We start from the raw sequence: 15,702 nt of genomic DNA on the forward strand, positions 1-15,702 counted from the left end.
TTTAACATGCCATCTTAAAATCCTTTTTCTGAATGTAGGCATAAATGTTTAAAAGAAATAAAGCATAAATAACATCAAAGCAAAAATATATGCATTTTTCATTACAGTAATTTGAATGTATTCCCCCTTTGCTCCAGAAAATATTTGTCACTTGCTGTTGTTCTGTTGTTTTTATTAAATATTCTGCAATATTTAAAGTGCTTCATGATTTGGGACCTTAAATATTAAAGAGCGCCTCCCAATGTATGAATAATTTTTATTAAGCCATCATCCAATTCCATAAGGATATATGCAAATTGTAGAAGTGTGTTTTTTTGTACACCAGGTTGTTCCTATTACAACAAGGAATGGGGTAGCCAGTGCAATAGGTTAATGTCAAAGGATGTTTCTTTCCTCTGCTGTGCTATTTAAACATAGACACACACACACACACACACACACACACACACACACACACAAACATAAACAGGGAGAAGAAAGAAACAGAGATAGGAACATTTTTTAACCCCCAGTCTATTAATATTGGTGGATATAAAAATGTTGTTCAGTGATAAAAATAATCAGAATTTATTACATATTTTTTTTAAAAAATTCTTTATATAAGAAAACTTTTTGTGGACACTTGCGTATTATTGATTATATTGGGTAAGGAAAAGGAGGGTAGGATTTTTAGTTTAGGTCAACATATTCTCTTGGCTGAGACTACCATCATCAAAGAATGGTGAAAAAAATCTTTGAATCATCCCCTTCATCATCATTATCTTAATCTTCATTGATCATCAACATCGTCATCATGCTAAAGGTAATCTGAAAAAAAATAATAAAAGTATTGCTTATGACTTTGCAAGTGAAAATCTAAAATTATTACATTGTATTTTTTTAATTAATCAAAAGTACTTTGGGCAGTACTTTTCATTAGTGTTCTGTGCTGCATTGTTTTAATTGCTTTAAATTAAAATGGCTTTAATGATTAATGATTAATCATTATTGATTAGTTGTATTAGGTTGCCTGTACAGTTCTGAGAGTCACTTTGAAATGATTTAAACAAAGGGGAAAAAATATCAGCCTGAGGTTTTATTTTTTAAAATCATTTTATATGATATTTGACACGTCTTTAGGATAATCAGCTTATTGTTTTTGCATTATAAATGAGAGCGTCTATATCTTTACAATAATAATTTGTGCAGATCTCCTTGAGCTATAGTGAATAGTTACTGAAGCCCTAATGTTAAAGGTAGATCTATTTTTTTTCAACTGCATTTTAACATAGGAAATGAAAGTGCACAAAATTATTTGTACACCATGATGAAAGAAATGAGCTTTTCCTAGCGTAAAGTCAGTTTCTAGGAAGAGATATGGTAGAAACGTTCAGTACAAAACGGATTAACTGAGTGAAATAATCTTTAATCTCTATCCACTTTTTCTTCCCCTAGGGAATAATTGAAACCTCTTGCCAACTCAATCTGGCATACTAAATATGATAATATGGCCCAGATTCTGGGTGTGTTGAGTTTATAATTGTTGCTAAGACCCAATGAAGCTTATTGTTTATAATGGACTACTCAAAGCTACCTGACTACATCTCATCATCCATGGTAGATTAAGTGTACTCATCCTTTTTTTATCTCTCCCTCCTACGTACCTCCAGCTAGTTAAGTAAGAAGGGAAAACTGTACTGCTCAGATTAAAAATAGGAGAGAAAGCTATTAAAATTGTAAATTTAAAATACAGTGAAAGCTTCCCTTCCCCTAGTGCCATATTTAAATCAGGTCAAACAAGTAAATATTTTGTTGCATAAACATATATCCAAAGTGATTCAATTAGCATGTCGGTATATCAGACAAAGCTATGCTATAAATAATATAATAGATTGGTTATTTGTGTCCTTTCTTTCACTATAGCAACTGGTGTTTGAGATTCAAGTTCTTTAAAAACTTAAGAGGATTCTCTCCTTCATGTGTTTCTAACACCAATTAAAAGAATTTAGAATTACAAAAGCCAATACGAATGATTTTTAGATATTTAAATGGTATAGTAAAGATTCTTTTCTAAGAAATGCTGGTATAATTTTGGTTTTTAAAATATGCTTCTTGAAGTTGAAGAAGTGAAAAGAGAGACATAGCAAAGTAAGAGTATTAATATTTTAGATAATATTTTGCCAATCAAGTTTCTGAACCATTTGGATTAGGTATCCCTTAGGTATTGGTGGAGTCACATAGAAATGGGAATTTAACAATGTGGCTACATTGTGTATAACATCTATGTTCTTCCTACCCTTTTGACTTGTTTATTATAATTAAATTTAGAATATTTTTGTATTTTTATGGTGTTATTGTATGCCAGCCAGATTCATGTTGGATGAGTGGCATATAAATATCATAAAGAGATAAACATGGTACTGAGGAACAGCTAAGATCTTTAGAACACTAATAGTGTTTATCATCTAGCTAAATTAAATCTTTTGGTATGTCTAGTTGCTTGTATTGCCATATCAGAAAAGAAAATTGAAGCTGGAAATGTAGAATTACAGTAGAACAGTGGTGGGATTCAATTTTTTTAACAATCGGTTATGTGGGCGTGGCTAAGTTGGGGGTGTGGTTTGGTGGTCATGTGACCGGGTGGGCGTGGCTAGCTGGTCATGTGACCGATGGGCATGGCTATCTGCATAGGGACTACAGAGGGCTGAAAAAAGTCATTTCTGACTGGTCCTCGCACTTTTGACCGGTCCTCGCACTTATGACCATCCTCACATTTATGCCCGTTGAGGCATTCTTAACAACTGTGTCACTCATTTCACAACTGCTTCTCTTCATCATGGTGACAAGATAGGGCAAAAACGTAAAATGTGAGGACAGTCGTAAGTTCGAGGACTAGTCAAAAGTGTGAGGACCAGTCAAAAATAACTTTTTCAGCCCTCTGAGTAGTCCATATGCACAAAAGGACTACCCAGAGGGCTGAAAAAAGTGATTTCTGACAGGTCCTCGCACTTTTGACCGGTCTTCGCATTTATGACTGGTCATCATTTATGCCCATTGTAGCATTCTTAACAACCGTGTCACTCATTTCACAACTGCTTCTCTTCACCATGGTGACAAGATAGGGCAAAAACGTAAAATGTGAGGACAGTCGTAAGTTTGAGGACTGGTCAAAAGTGTGAGGACCAGTCAAAAATAACTTTTTCAGCCCTCTGAGTAGTCCATATGCACAAAAGGACTACCCAGAGGGCTGAAAAAAGTGATTTCTGACAGGTCCTCGCACTTTTGACCGGTCTTCGCACTTATGACTCGTCATCATTTATGCCCATTGTAGCATTCTTAACAACCGTGTCACTCATTTCACAACTGCTTCTCTTCACCATGGTGACAACATAGGGCAAAAACGTAAAATGTGAGGATAGTCGTAAGTTTGAGGACTGGTCAAAAGTGCGAGGACCAGTCAGAAATAATTTTTTCAGCCCTCTGAGTAGTCCATATGCATAAAAGGATACAGCAATAGAGAGGGATGAAGGAAGGGAAGGGAAATTAGAGTAGGAGTGAGGGTAAGAGAGGGAGGAAGAGAGGAGGAGAAGGAGAAAGGAAGAGGAAGTAGGGAGGAAAAGAAGAAGGGGAGGAAGAGAAAGTAAGAAGGAAAGCAAAGAGAGAGGTGGTAGGTTTGAGGAGAAAGATTGCTGTACAATAAAAAAGATGAAAGGGAAGAAAGCCAACCCCAAACAAATATAAAGATATTAAGATAAAGAATGAATTGTTAAACTTTAAAGAATAAAAGAGAACAAATATGAATAAATAACAATAATTAGAAACACACATACAAACATACAATGTATTTTCTTTGAACAGAGTATTTGGCCGGTTCACAAATTTAAACGGTGTTTAGTCATTTCAATTAAATTTACAATTTCTATATTTCCTTTTTGCCATATTTATTCCTCATCTATTTTTGTAAAAAACCAGTATTACCCTTCATCTTCCTCTCTAATCTTAATCAAATTCAATTTTTCCCTTCTATTCTATATTATACCCCTTCCCATTGTCATCTATTTTTATATCCATCCTCACATTGGTTAATTATGTAATATTACAGTTGTTTAATATAAATTCAACATTTTAATATAAATCAATTAGTTATATAACTACCTTTTTGTATATTAATCAATATGAACATGAATATTCCAATTATTTCCATGCAATCCAATTTCTTACAAATCAATTAATTATATTTACCAATAATAATAAACCAAATAATTTCCCCCATATATTCCTCCAAACCACAACTTAACCATTTTTGCTTTCAACACAATATACAATGAATAGCATCTCAATTATTACAATTCCCTAGTTAAATAGAGCTTTTTTTCTTTTGTGTTTTAAAATCTTGAACTCTCCTCTTTTCCCCTAAATTTCCCATTGTTTGCATCTACCTTTTTTGGTGAGGAAAAAGAAAAGAAATCTGCTTGCCTAATTTTCCACCGCTGCAACAACAGCAAAGCCAACAGCCTGCTTTACTTTCTGTTTCATTTTTCAGCATAGCTGGGGTAAAAAAATCAGCACTCTTTGCAAGCAAGCAGCAGAGCCCTGAGCAAAACAGCTGAGAGCAAATCAGCTGAGAGTTGGGAGCCGATCTAAGCAAGGGATAATTAGCCTATGCTGAAGCTCCGCAGGCCAATAAAATTACAAAAAAACACCGAACCGTTTGTTAAATTGCTGGCTCGCCCGCCCCTCGCCCACCACTATTTATTGGCAATAAATAGTGGGGCAGAGGGGCGGGGCAAGGGGCGGGGCGAGCCAGCAATTTAACAAAGGGTTCGGCCGAACCCCCTAGAACCGGCAGAATCCCACCACTGCAGTAGAACCATGGAATGTAACAAGGAAACACTAAGGAGGAAGTAGATGTTATAACCTAGGAAACCAAAGTGAAGCAGGAACATCAGTTTGGTCCAATCTTTTGGACTTTCTCATTTCTAACATAGTCTTAAAAAACTAAAATGATGCTTAAAGACATGGGCATCATCATATGGAATATACAGAAATCATGTTGGGCATATTATGTTTTCAGGACAGCAAAAGTGTGAGATAAGGTTGTATGTTTTCTCCATATTGAGTCAACCGATATGCTAAAATATATATTAGGAAAATCTGGATCCACCCTGAGTCTTCGGAGAGGGGCGGCATACAAATTGAATAAATTAATAAATTAATAAGATTAGTGTGGTTTCAAATTTGGATAAAGAAACATCAGCAAACTGTTATGCTGATGACACTATCCTGATAGACAAAATGCAAAAGAACTATAAGGTCCAGTAATACAAGTAAAGGAGTACAGCGAAAAATGAGACTAAAGTTAAATAGATGGGTGGATATATAAATTTGATTAATAAATAACTTTTTTATATTGTACATTTTTTTGTTTTATTTACTGTTCTTATTGATTCTTGTTTGCCACTCAGAACTGCCTTTGGTGAGATTGGTGGCTATCTAAATTTGATTAATCAATAAATATAAAGAAGACCAAACTAATGGCAACAGTTCTTGACACTTTTAAACTTATGTTTCAGAAGACTCATGAGAATACAATGATAGCTGAGAAAACAACCAGATGGATCATTGAACAAATCAATCCAGAGTTCTCATTTGAGGTCTAAATGAGCAGATCACAATGATCAAATTTTGGATATTATTTATTTATTTATTTATTATTGCGATTTATATGCCACCTTTCTCCCTGGGGACTCAAGATGGCTTACAAAATGACAATTTCCAATACAAATTACAGTGAAATAAAAATTAAAATCAGCAACCCTATTAAAACAATTTAAAATTATAACAGTGTACCCCCAAACGGATCAGTTAAGTTGATGGAAGAGCCACATCTTCAGCTCGCAACGGAAGGAAAGAAGGTCGGGGGCTATCCTGAGCTCCGTGGGCAATCCATTCCAGAGGGTCAGGGCTCCCACAGAGAACGCTCTCCTCCTGGGGGCCATCAGCCAATATTGTTTGGCCGACGGTACCCTGCGGAGGCCCACTCTGTGAGAGCGCCCAGGATGATGGGAGAGTGGCTGGACATGGTCCTGCAAGTACCCCGGGCCTAAGCCTTGAAGGGCTTTATAGATAAGCACCAGCACCTTGAAATGAATCCAGAATGCCACTGGCAGCCAGTGCAACTCATGCAGGAGAGGTGTTACATGGGAGTATCTAGACGCCCCGTAACTACCCACGCAGCTGCATTCTGGACTAGCTGGAGCCTCTGGACGCATCCCAAGGGCAGCCCTATGTAGAGGGTGTTACAGTAGTCCAACCTAGAGGTAACGAGGGTGTGAGTGACCGTGGCGAGGGCATCCCGGTCTAGAAAAGGGCGCAACTGGAGCACAAGATGCACCTGTGCGAAGGCCCCCCTAGTTACGGCCATCAGATGGTCATCCAAGGACATCCGAGAATCCAGGAGGACACCCAAGTTGCAGACCCTATCGGAGGGAGCAAGAGTCTCTTCTCCAATCACTAAAGATGGAACCTCCAGATCCCGGGATGCCAGCATCCACAGCCACTCAGTCTTGGAAGGGTTAAGTCTAAGTCTGTTCTTCCCCATCCAAACCCGCACCGCTTCCAGGCAGTGGGACATCACAGAAAGGGCATCCCTAGGGTGGTCAGGGATGGAGATATAAAGCTGGGTATCATCAGCATATTGATGATACCTCACCCCAAAACCATGAATGATCTCACCCAGCGGTTTCATGTAGATGTTAAAGAGCAGAGGGGAGAGAACCAATCCCTGAGGCACCCCACAAGTGAGAGGCCTCCAGGAGGATCCCTGACCCCCCACCCAAACAGACTGCAGATGACCAGAGAGATAGGAGGAGAACCACTGTAAAACAGTACCTCCTAACCCCATCCCCCTGAGCCGCTGCAGCAGGATACCATGGTCGATGGTATTGAAAGCCGCTGAGAGGTCAAGAAGGACCAGGATGGAGGAACAACCCCCATCCCTGGCCCGCCAGAGATCATTTACTAGGGCGACCAATGCCGTTTCCGTGCTGTGACCACGCCTGAAACCGGATTGGGGTCGAGGTAGTCTGTTTCCTCCAGGAATTGAGGGAATTATGTGAAGAGCTAGCATTCTGGATAAATCTGCAGTGCTGTGGAAAGAAAGAGGAAAAGAGGATAACTAGCAGCAAATTTCATGAACTCAGCAGCAATAGGCACACTGCTAAATATTTGAAGGTCCTGGAGAAAATATTTGTGATTGATGAGAGTTGATCCTGACTTGATGACACAGAACCAATCAAGAGAAACTTGGATTGCCTAAAATTTAAAGGGCAATATATCCCATTAAAACAAATATTTATTGCACAACCTTGGTCCAGATGAGTTAGCAGAAGCTAAAACCCTCCATTAATGTATGGAATGTATTTTGGTTAATGTTAAGAATTTTAATAAACAAAAGTTATCACTGAGGCAAGGATTAATTTTGCAAAAGAACTCTAGAAAAGTTGTTTTAATGGAATTGAGTTGGAATATGACCTACCAACAAATGAATGTCAAGTGATTTTAAAGAATATTAAGTACCATATGTTTCTTATTTATATATTTATTTGTTGAATCAAATTATAAGAAAACTCAATTGCTGCAGCATCTCTAGGCAATGCACAAGAATAAATGAAGGGAACTTAAACCAGAAATAGATAGGAAAAAATGTAATAATGAAAGTATGAAGAACTCACATTAGGAAATAATATGATTGCACAATACACCCAAATAAGTCAAGCAATATCCATCAATTCAATTTGATAACAGAATAGGGTCTCAAACGACTCTTTCCTGAGGCCTGCTGTAAGAGCCAAAATTTCAGGCTTTCCTAAAGGATAGTAAGACTAGGGTGATATAAACAGGCAGCACTAGATAAAACAAGACCAACCCATCACTATCAATATGTCTTACTTTAAACTAGCTGTAGCTTCAGATGATCTTCAACAGCAGCCCTATGTAGACCATAGTCTTTATGTAGAATTCATTTTATTATCTTAAAATGAATCTATTTTAATCCTCGTGGTACAACAGATCATTTAGTGACAGTTCAAAGTTACAACATACCTCCCAAAAGCCACGTACAACCATGTTTTGGAGATAAGAATTTTACAAAAGTTACCTGCTCATTTGCACTTATGAATGACTAGGCAGCTTCATAACTTTGCAGAGATGCTGAAGCACACACCTCTATCTCTCCCTACCCCATCGTTGCCCTGCCAGGTCTCTGGGAGACAGGGCCTGCTTTGCTCTCCTGTTCCAGCCCTCACAATGCCTTGTTTACCTTCTAGAGATCTGCAGAATTCAGTATTATAGGCCATTCTTACTGGTCCATCTGGAGCAGCCATTTGCAAACTGACCTTGGCAAAGCAGCATTTTCCCCACTTTCTGCCTTTCTGCATGGTCTCTTTAACTCAAAAGAGGATAATGAGCCACAGTTTGTGCTTTGCAGTTTCTATATTTACTCGTGAAAAAAAATTTCAAATGGAAGGGGGAGAAACAAGAGCAGTGAATGGAGAATAGATAATGAAGATGTTAAGAAGAGCAATGCAGACGGACGGGAAAGAGCAGCTTTGTCTTCCAGGTGAGGTTTCAAACAAGGCAAAGCAGGTCCCTCTGCATCACTCTTTTAACACTTAACCCTTCATTGTCCTGTTTTGAGTTAAAGAGGCCATGCAGAAAGGCAGAAGATGGCCTATCATACGGAGATCTCCAGATCTCCAGAAGGTAAGCAAGATGTTATGAGGGGTGGAGATGGCTGTGGGGACCCCAAGGAAAGAAAGTAGAGAACAGGGGTATCTCAGGGGGTGGGGGAGGCCCTGGGAGGCTCAAGGCACCCCATGCACATTTAATGACCCCTACATTCAACCCTACATTCATTTAATGTATGCATTGGGTGATCCAGGATGAGAGTTCTTTCACTTAAGTTTCAATTAACATACTTCCACCTTACTACCAAAATGGGCACTCTCCATTACTGTCTTAAGTCGAGGATTACCAGTAATTGGACACATCACTGTATGTTTTTTTTTTTAAAAAAATGGTGGTTAACCTCTATGAGATCTGTTGTGCTGTCAATTTTTAGCTTAATATCCATAACTTTATTAATATATAGTAAAAGTTACTAATATAGTAAAATTAATAAGATTAATAATATTTAAATATGTAATGTACTGTAATTTGACTTCTATACCAACATTTAGAATTAACACTTTATGAACAACTCTGGAATTATTGAGCGTAGGACAAGCAAAAAAGATTTCTTGAACATCTGAAAGCTAGATTTATGTCCTGGAACTGTTATTTATTTTCTTTGTGTTTATTAATTTTCTTTGTGTTTATTAATTGGATTTCTACTAATATAATGAGAAATTTAACAAAATTATTATATGAGTTTTATTGGCATGTTTAAAAATCTACATAAGTGGTTTCTTTATATATAATTTATTCCAATTTTGTTGTTATTTCTTTTTACTATTTAATCTTCCTTCCTTCCTTCCTTCCTTCCTTCCTTCCTTCCTTCCTTCCTTCCTTCCCTCCCTCCCTCCCTCCCTCCCTCCCTCCCTCCCTCCCTCCCTTTCTGGTATATTAAAGAAATAAAAATAAATATATATTTTATAAGAGGTTGAATAAACATATGCACCTTTATGAACATTTCATTATTATAAGCAATTTTGAGGTCATTGTATACTTGCAGCTGGTAATTTAAATAATAAAATGCAACATTCTCTGTTGTCTGTATACTAAATTAAAATTTCCCTTTTGTGACGAAGTCTAGGAAACTTCTTTTCTTTGATTTTATGTATATCAAACTTAAAGCAGAACTAACAGGCAAAAACTGAGGGAGATTTTATTTGGCACAATAATTTTAAAATTTCTACCATTAGGTATCTTTTTCAAAACAATTTATTCACTGAGAAAAGTTTGAATTTCTAATGAAAGTATAGTCCATTACAAAGTATTCTGTAATAATTTCTAGATTATACAATAAAGACACATCTACATAAATAAATAAGCATCTTTACCTCCAGAGATTATTTTATGCATAATAAAAGATACATAATTTCAATCATTCTTGTAATAACCACCATTTCAGAGAAGTCAAACAGGCAAGTCTATACACAAACAATAAGCATTTGTTGTACAGTATGTATAAGATAGTGAAGCATATTGACAAGGCTATACATGAACATAGCATTCTTCTGTAGTCCAGTAGAACTTTGCAAGGAAAATTGTGATGTGCAAGCTAGTTTTCTGGAAAGTTTTTCTTTTATAAATAAACTTTACAGAAATATTTGCTAAGCTATTCTTCTGGACATCCACTGAATTCTCCAAGACAGAACTTTCAAATAACTCTTTTAGGAAATAGAACTTATTTTTGCTGGTTCACTGGCTATCTTCAAAGGTCTTGGATCATGAAAAGCATAAAATGGCAAAAGCATCAAAAGCATATATATTATTGACCTATATTTTGACCCCAAATATACTATGAGGTATGAAAAATGACTTTAGCTGGACATGTGCCTTGAACTATAGAAAAGCACATAATAATTTGAAAAAGTCATTTGAATGGAAATTCTGAAAGACAAAGAAAAGTTAAAGTCCCTGAAATTGTAATATTCAGGATATACCCACAGATTATTCCCATGAGCAGAAAAAGAAATAGGAAAATTTAACTGAGAAACAAGGCAATAAAATATTCTGAAAACATAAAAAGGTTGTCAGGAAGATGAAGGACCAGATTTAATGGAAGGGGCATTGTGAAGGACATTGCAAGAACACAATGGGTATATTTGATGCTCTGACACATTTCATGAGAGGCCATAGAAATCAATAATATTTTTCAACACATATACATGGATTGCTTTTCATAAGAAGGAAGCTAGGATGAATTAGCAGGTGTAAGAGACCAACAGTAATTAATATACAGAAAATAATTCAAAACAAGTTAAGATAATTTTAACTGATTATGCATGCAAAATAGGGCTATGCATTTTTAGCACGTGTTATCTGAACAGTTCTTAACAATAGGTACACATTTTTAATTTTAGTCTTCATTAATGTTTATATCATAACTGAATGAATGTGAAGAGGACAACATAGATGTGTAAACAACATCAGATGTTTCTTCTTTTCCTTTTTTTTAATGTATGTGCCAGATACACCAACTAAATTCCTTTCATTTAGTTAAATAATTGTTGCATTAACAGCTCTTTTAGTGTAGATTGCCTGAATCCACTGGATACTTTTCCTTCTTGAATTGGCTTCTTTTCATAAAATGTAGCAGGTTTTCATAAAATGTAAGGAATCCAACAACATCTAATCCTGCTCTGCATCCCCTTTTTCCTACAGCATCTTCAATATGTCATCCAGCCTCTGTTTAAACACCTCCAGCAGAGAGAAGTCCACCGCCTCCCAAGGGCAGTCTGGTCCTTAGTTGAATAGGTCTTACTGTAGGGATTTTTTTTTTCCCAATCAAAATCTACTTCATTGTAATTTAGCATGCTGTTTTTTGTCCTGTTTTCTGGAGCAATTTTGAACAATTCTGTCCCATTTTCTACATGACAGAAGACACTTGAAAATAGCCACCATATATTGCTACAGGCCAAAAAATACAGCATCCCCAATTTCCCTTCCAGACCCTTCTCATACTGTTTGTTTTCCTTTGGCATATTGTAGTCTGTCAGTATCTTACTTAAAATGTGATGCCAGAACAATCTAGATTCTGCAAAAGTCTAGATGTAGCTAATATAGATGTGGCTAGTGTGTGTGTGTGTGTGTGTGTGTGTGTGTGTGTGTGTGTGTGTGTGTTCCACCATAACTTTGGAATGCCTTGAGCAATTTCAACCAAACTTGGTATACAGATGACTTACTCTCTGGAAACAAATACTGTGGGGGTAAGACACCCCTAACACCCCTTGGGGTGTGTGTCGTGTTAAGATACAGCCTGTTGTGCCTTAAAATGGCTTCTACTGTACTGCCTTAAAATGGATTCTACTGTGCAGCACAGTGGAGTTGCCATGGTAATGGCTTCACAGTACTCCACAAGGGGACTCCCTCTGGTAAGGGGGAAAATCCAACATTAGAAATTATGTTTGGTCCGGACATTTTCAACAAGGCTTTGATTATTCTTGGGGACAAATGTGATCAATAAAACATTACTGCAACTTGTCCTGACTACACCACTACAAGAACGACACAACATACTTCACGCAGATTATATACGAGAAAAGAACTACAACATCGAACAGATTAGTTCATATATCGCGAACAAGAAGCCACTTCTAAATCATGATCAGAAAAAAAGCATACCAAATGATCATGCATCAGCTAGCAAAACAACAAGGTGATATCATTTTACTTGACACTTCTGGGGACAGAGGGAAAACATTTTTAACTAATTTAATTCTTGCCAAAATCAGGGCTCAGGGTGAAGTTGTTCTTCCTGTCTAATACAGGATTGGGATAAATAAATACCTGGGCAATGCCAGGTTATCAGTTAGTATAGTATAAAGAAGAAAATTGACTATGTTTTATCCTAACACTATAGTTTTTTATACTCCCTATGGCTGAATTTGCATTTTTGTTGATGTTTAATCCTGTTGGATCATATTCAGTGCATGATTCACAAGCCATACATTATTTCTGAGTGTACTTATGGACAGTGTAACATATACCAATGTGTTATCTTGCTAGGTTTACCTCAGAGTTCAAGCTTGTCAAGGTACTCCTAAATCTTAATGCTATTCTTTGAAGTGTTTGTTATCTCTTTGTGTCATCTGCAAATTTGATAATCATATTTTCTATCCCCCTAATTGATGTCACTTATAAATATGCTGAACAGCAGAGTCTAGACCAGTCTCTAGCAATATATCATTCAATACTTCTATCCTGCTTGATATAAAGCAATTGATGTACACTCATTGGGTACAATTGTTCAGTGAACTTTGTACCCATTAATGTTGGCATACTGTAGCTGCATTTTGACATCTTTTACAATTGAAATTCATGGGAGACTTGGTTAAATGCTTTGCTGAAGTCATGGTATACTATGTTGGCTTATTGCAATTTATTCTTCTGAAGCCCATTCTGGCTCCTGCCAAGAAATTTCTTGGCAGAATGACTAGAATGGAGACCCTGTGGCTCTCCAGATGTTTCTTTAATAATTGTCATTACCCTTAACTATGGGTTTACTACAGTGCTTGGTATTGATGAAAATTTGAAATTCAACAGCATTGGAAAACCACAGGCTCTCCCTGGTGACAATAAGAACTTGGAATAATATTCTGTCTTTTGCAAGTGGAATAAAAAGTACACAGATATTCTGTTTCCATGGATTAATGCAACATGATGGTCCCATGAATTTGGGGTAAGTTGGAAAACCAAGATTGGAAAGATTTAGTTTAGTGTAAAAACACATAGAATTATAGAGATTTAGAATTCTTTAGAATTGCTATTTACTTCTATTTACTAATTTCAAATTTTATTCTAATGCTTTAATAATTGTAATGTACTATCAACAAAGATGCTTAAAGTAAGTATACTAAAGATTATTTTACTTTGAAAATGTATTTCATTATTCCTTAATGTAATTACTGCTACTTTGAAAAATGAAATTTTATGCAATTTCTAGTACCTGCTTTAATAGTTATCAAACTATTTTACTAAGTGATAAGGTTATTTTCCAATAACATTGCTTGATTTTTTTTTTCATGTTAATGAATATAGTATGGGTTTTGTTTTTGGAGTTTGTTTGCTCTTTGCCCTATTTATTTTAATGTGTATTAGATGTTAGGTGATTTATGCAATGATAAAATTGTTTCATATTTACTATCCATTATATTATTTGTTGGAATTATTGAGCACAGCAGGCAATTTAGGAAGAAAAAATATTACTGTTACCTATAGCTTTTACAGCTAGAATTGTTATTTCAAAAAAGGTTTTCCTTCCTTGTCTCTTTATCATGGTTCCCAAATGAAAGCATTGTTTTCTATTGTTTTTAAAAGCTGGATTGTTTTCAATTAAAGTGATAATTTATGATTTCATAGGAAAACAGATTGTACTTCAACTGTTTGTACTTGAATGAAACAGCTTTGATGATTAAAAAAATAAATGACTGCCAACTCTTACATCTCTTACAAAGATTTACAGATTTTGGTTCTTACACTTAAACAATTGGAAAGATTAAACAAATGGAAGATTTTGTAACTTGATTTGTAACTAACTTCCTACTGATCAACCCATAGTTTTAATAGGGAAAATCAATGAGATTCTCATATTTTAAGATGAAAATCAGGATAGGTTGACTTCTACAAACTGAAAAATAAACCATAAGGCATCTTAATAAAATGACACGATACTTGCATTAAGTGTAGCTAGAAATAGTGTCTTTACTCCATGGCAATATCATTGGTACAAATCCTTTGATGAGTTACACTGATGAAGAAGTTTTAGAAAGACTTTTATCTTTCAGTAGGTACTAATGTTCCATGTGTATTTAAAAACTCCATACAGTCATTCAAGGAATATACTTACAGACAGACAGACAGACAGACAGACAGACAGACAGACAGACAGATGAATATTATTAGGTCCATGCACTCTTTAAAAGTAAAGCAGAAGTACTCAGAATTTTCATGAAAACAGAAGCATTTGGTTATTCTATTAAAAAAGGCTCTTTTTCCCAAGAAATCTGAAAAAAAAAGGTTAGAAAGCATTTTCAAATAATTTTGAAGCTTTCACAAACCAAATAAATGTTTAAAGAATGGATAATTACTTAGAATCTTCTCCTCAAATGGAAACTCTCTCAAATCTTTTCAGAAATAGCTCACCTGGTTTAGAAAATTAATATGTTTATATTCCTCAAAAAATCAAGGAGAAAGACCTTTGGTGTCCATGAGGAAGCAAGTCCCAAAGCCTGGTTTAGACTTAGAGATCTTAACTAAATAATGTGTATATATACATACATACATGCATATATGCATGAATACATACATACATATATACATACATACATATCAGTGATGCTATTCAGACGATTCTATCCGGTTTGGGCAAATCGGTAGTGGCTGCTGCGAGAGGCTCTGCCCAGGTGGGATCCCATTTTTGATGCTCTGCGCATGTGCAGAAGGTCCTGAGAATGCATAGAGGTGGCATGTGTGCACGCTCCCATTTGCAAACCAGTAGCAAAGGTAAGTGAATACCACCTCTGATATACATACATACATACATACATACATACATACATACATACATACATACATACTCAGGCTCTAACTAAAAATGTTATTGAGTTCTCTGGTAATACAATTTCAACTGAATATGAAATCATACTTTGAGTCTTTTCATATTTCTTGGATATCTACTTTCTGAATGAAGATGCTGAAATAAACCCATCATAAAGATATGAACCGATGCACTTGTGCTTTATGCATAGCAACAGGGGCATACAGCCAATCCATGCACCTGTGTCAATGTGTTTAAAGCAGATCCTATAACTTTTCTTTAACATGAAGACCTGAACTGCATAAAACCATGGGTTATTATTATGCCTGTCATGTCAGAACTTTTCAGGACTATTCAGAGTGAGGTGAAAGCATATTATGTAGCACTGTAGCATCTGGCCTCCCCTGATATTCTGATTTGCCAAACACCATTTGCCTGAATACAAAACCTCAGACAGCAAT

At 36.0% G+C, this 15,702-nt stretch overlaps 1 long non-coding RNA gene across 1 annotated transcript in view; it reads right to left on the bottom strand.

The window, feature by feature from the left end:
- Nucleotides 1-577: 577 nt before the first annotated feature.
- LOC117666111 (uncharacterized) overlaps nt 578-15,702 on the bottom strand; it is a 31,362-nt gene continuing 16,237 nt past the window's right edge. Inside the window, exon 4 of the long non-coding RNA XR_004591625.3 lies at nt 578-807. This is a non-coding gene — a long non-coding RNA (uncharacterized LOC117666111). The remainder of the gene's footprint in view (nt 808-15,702) is intronic.

Source organism: Pantherophis guttatus, chromosome 1 (assembly GCF_059756535.1).
Source record: "Pantherophis guttatus breed Tessera chromosome 1, ASM5975653v1, whole genome shotgun sequence".
In the NCBI taxonomy this organism is placed as follows: Eukaryota; Metazoa; Chordata; class Lepidosauria; order Squamata; family Colubridae; genus Pantherophis; species Pantherophis guttatus.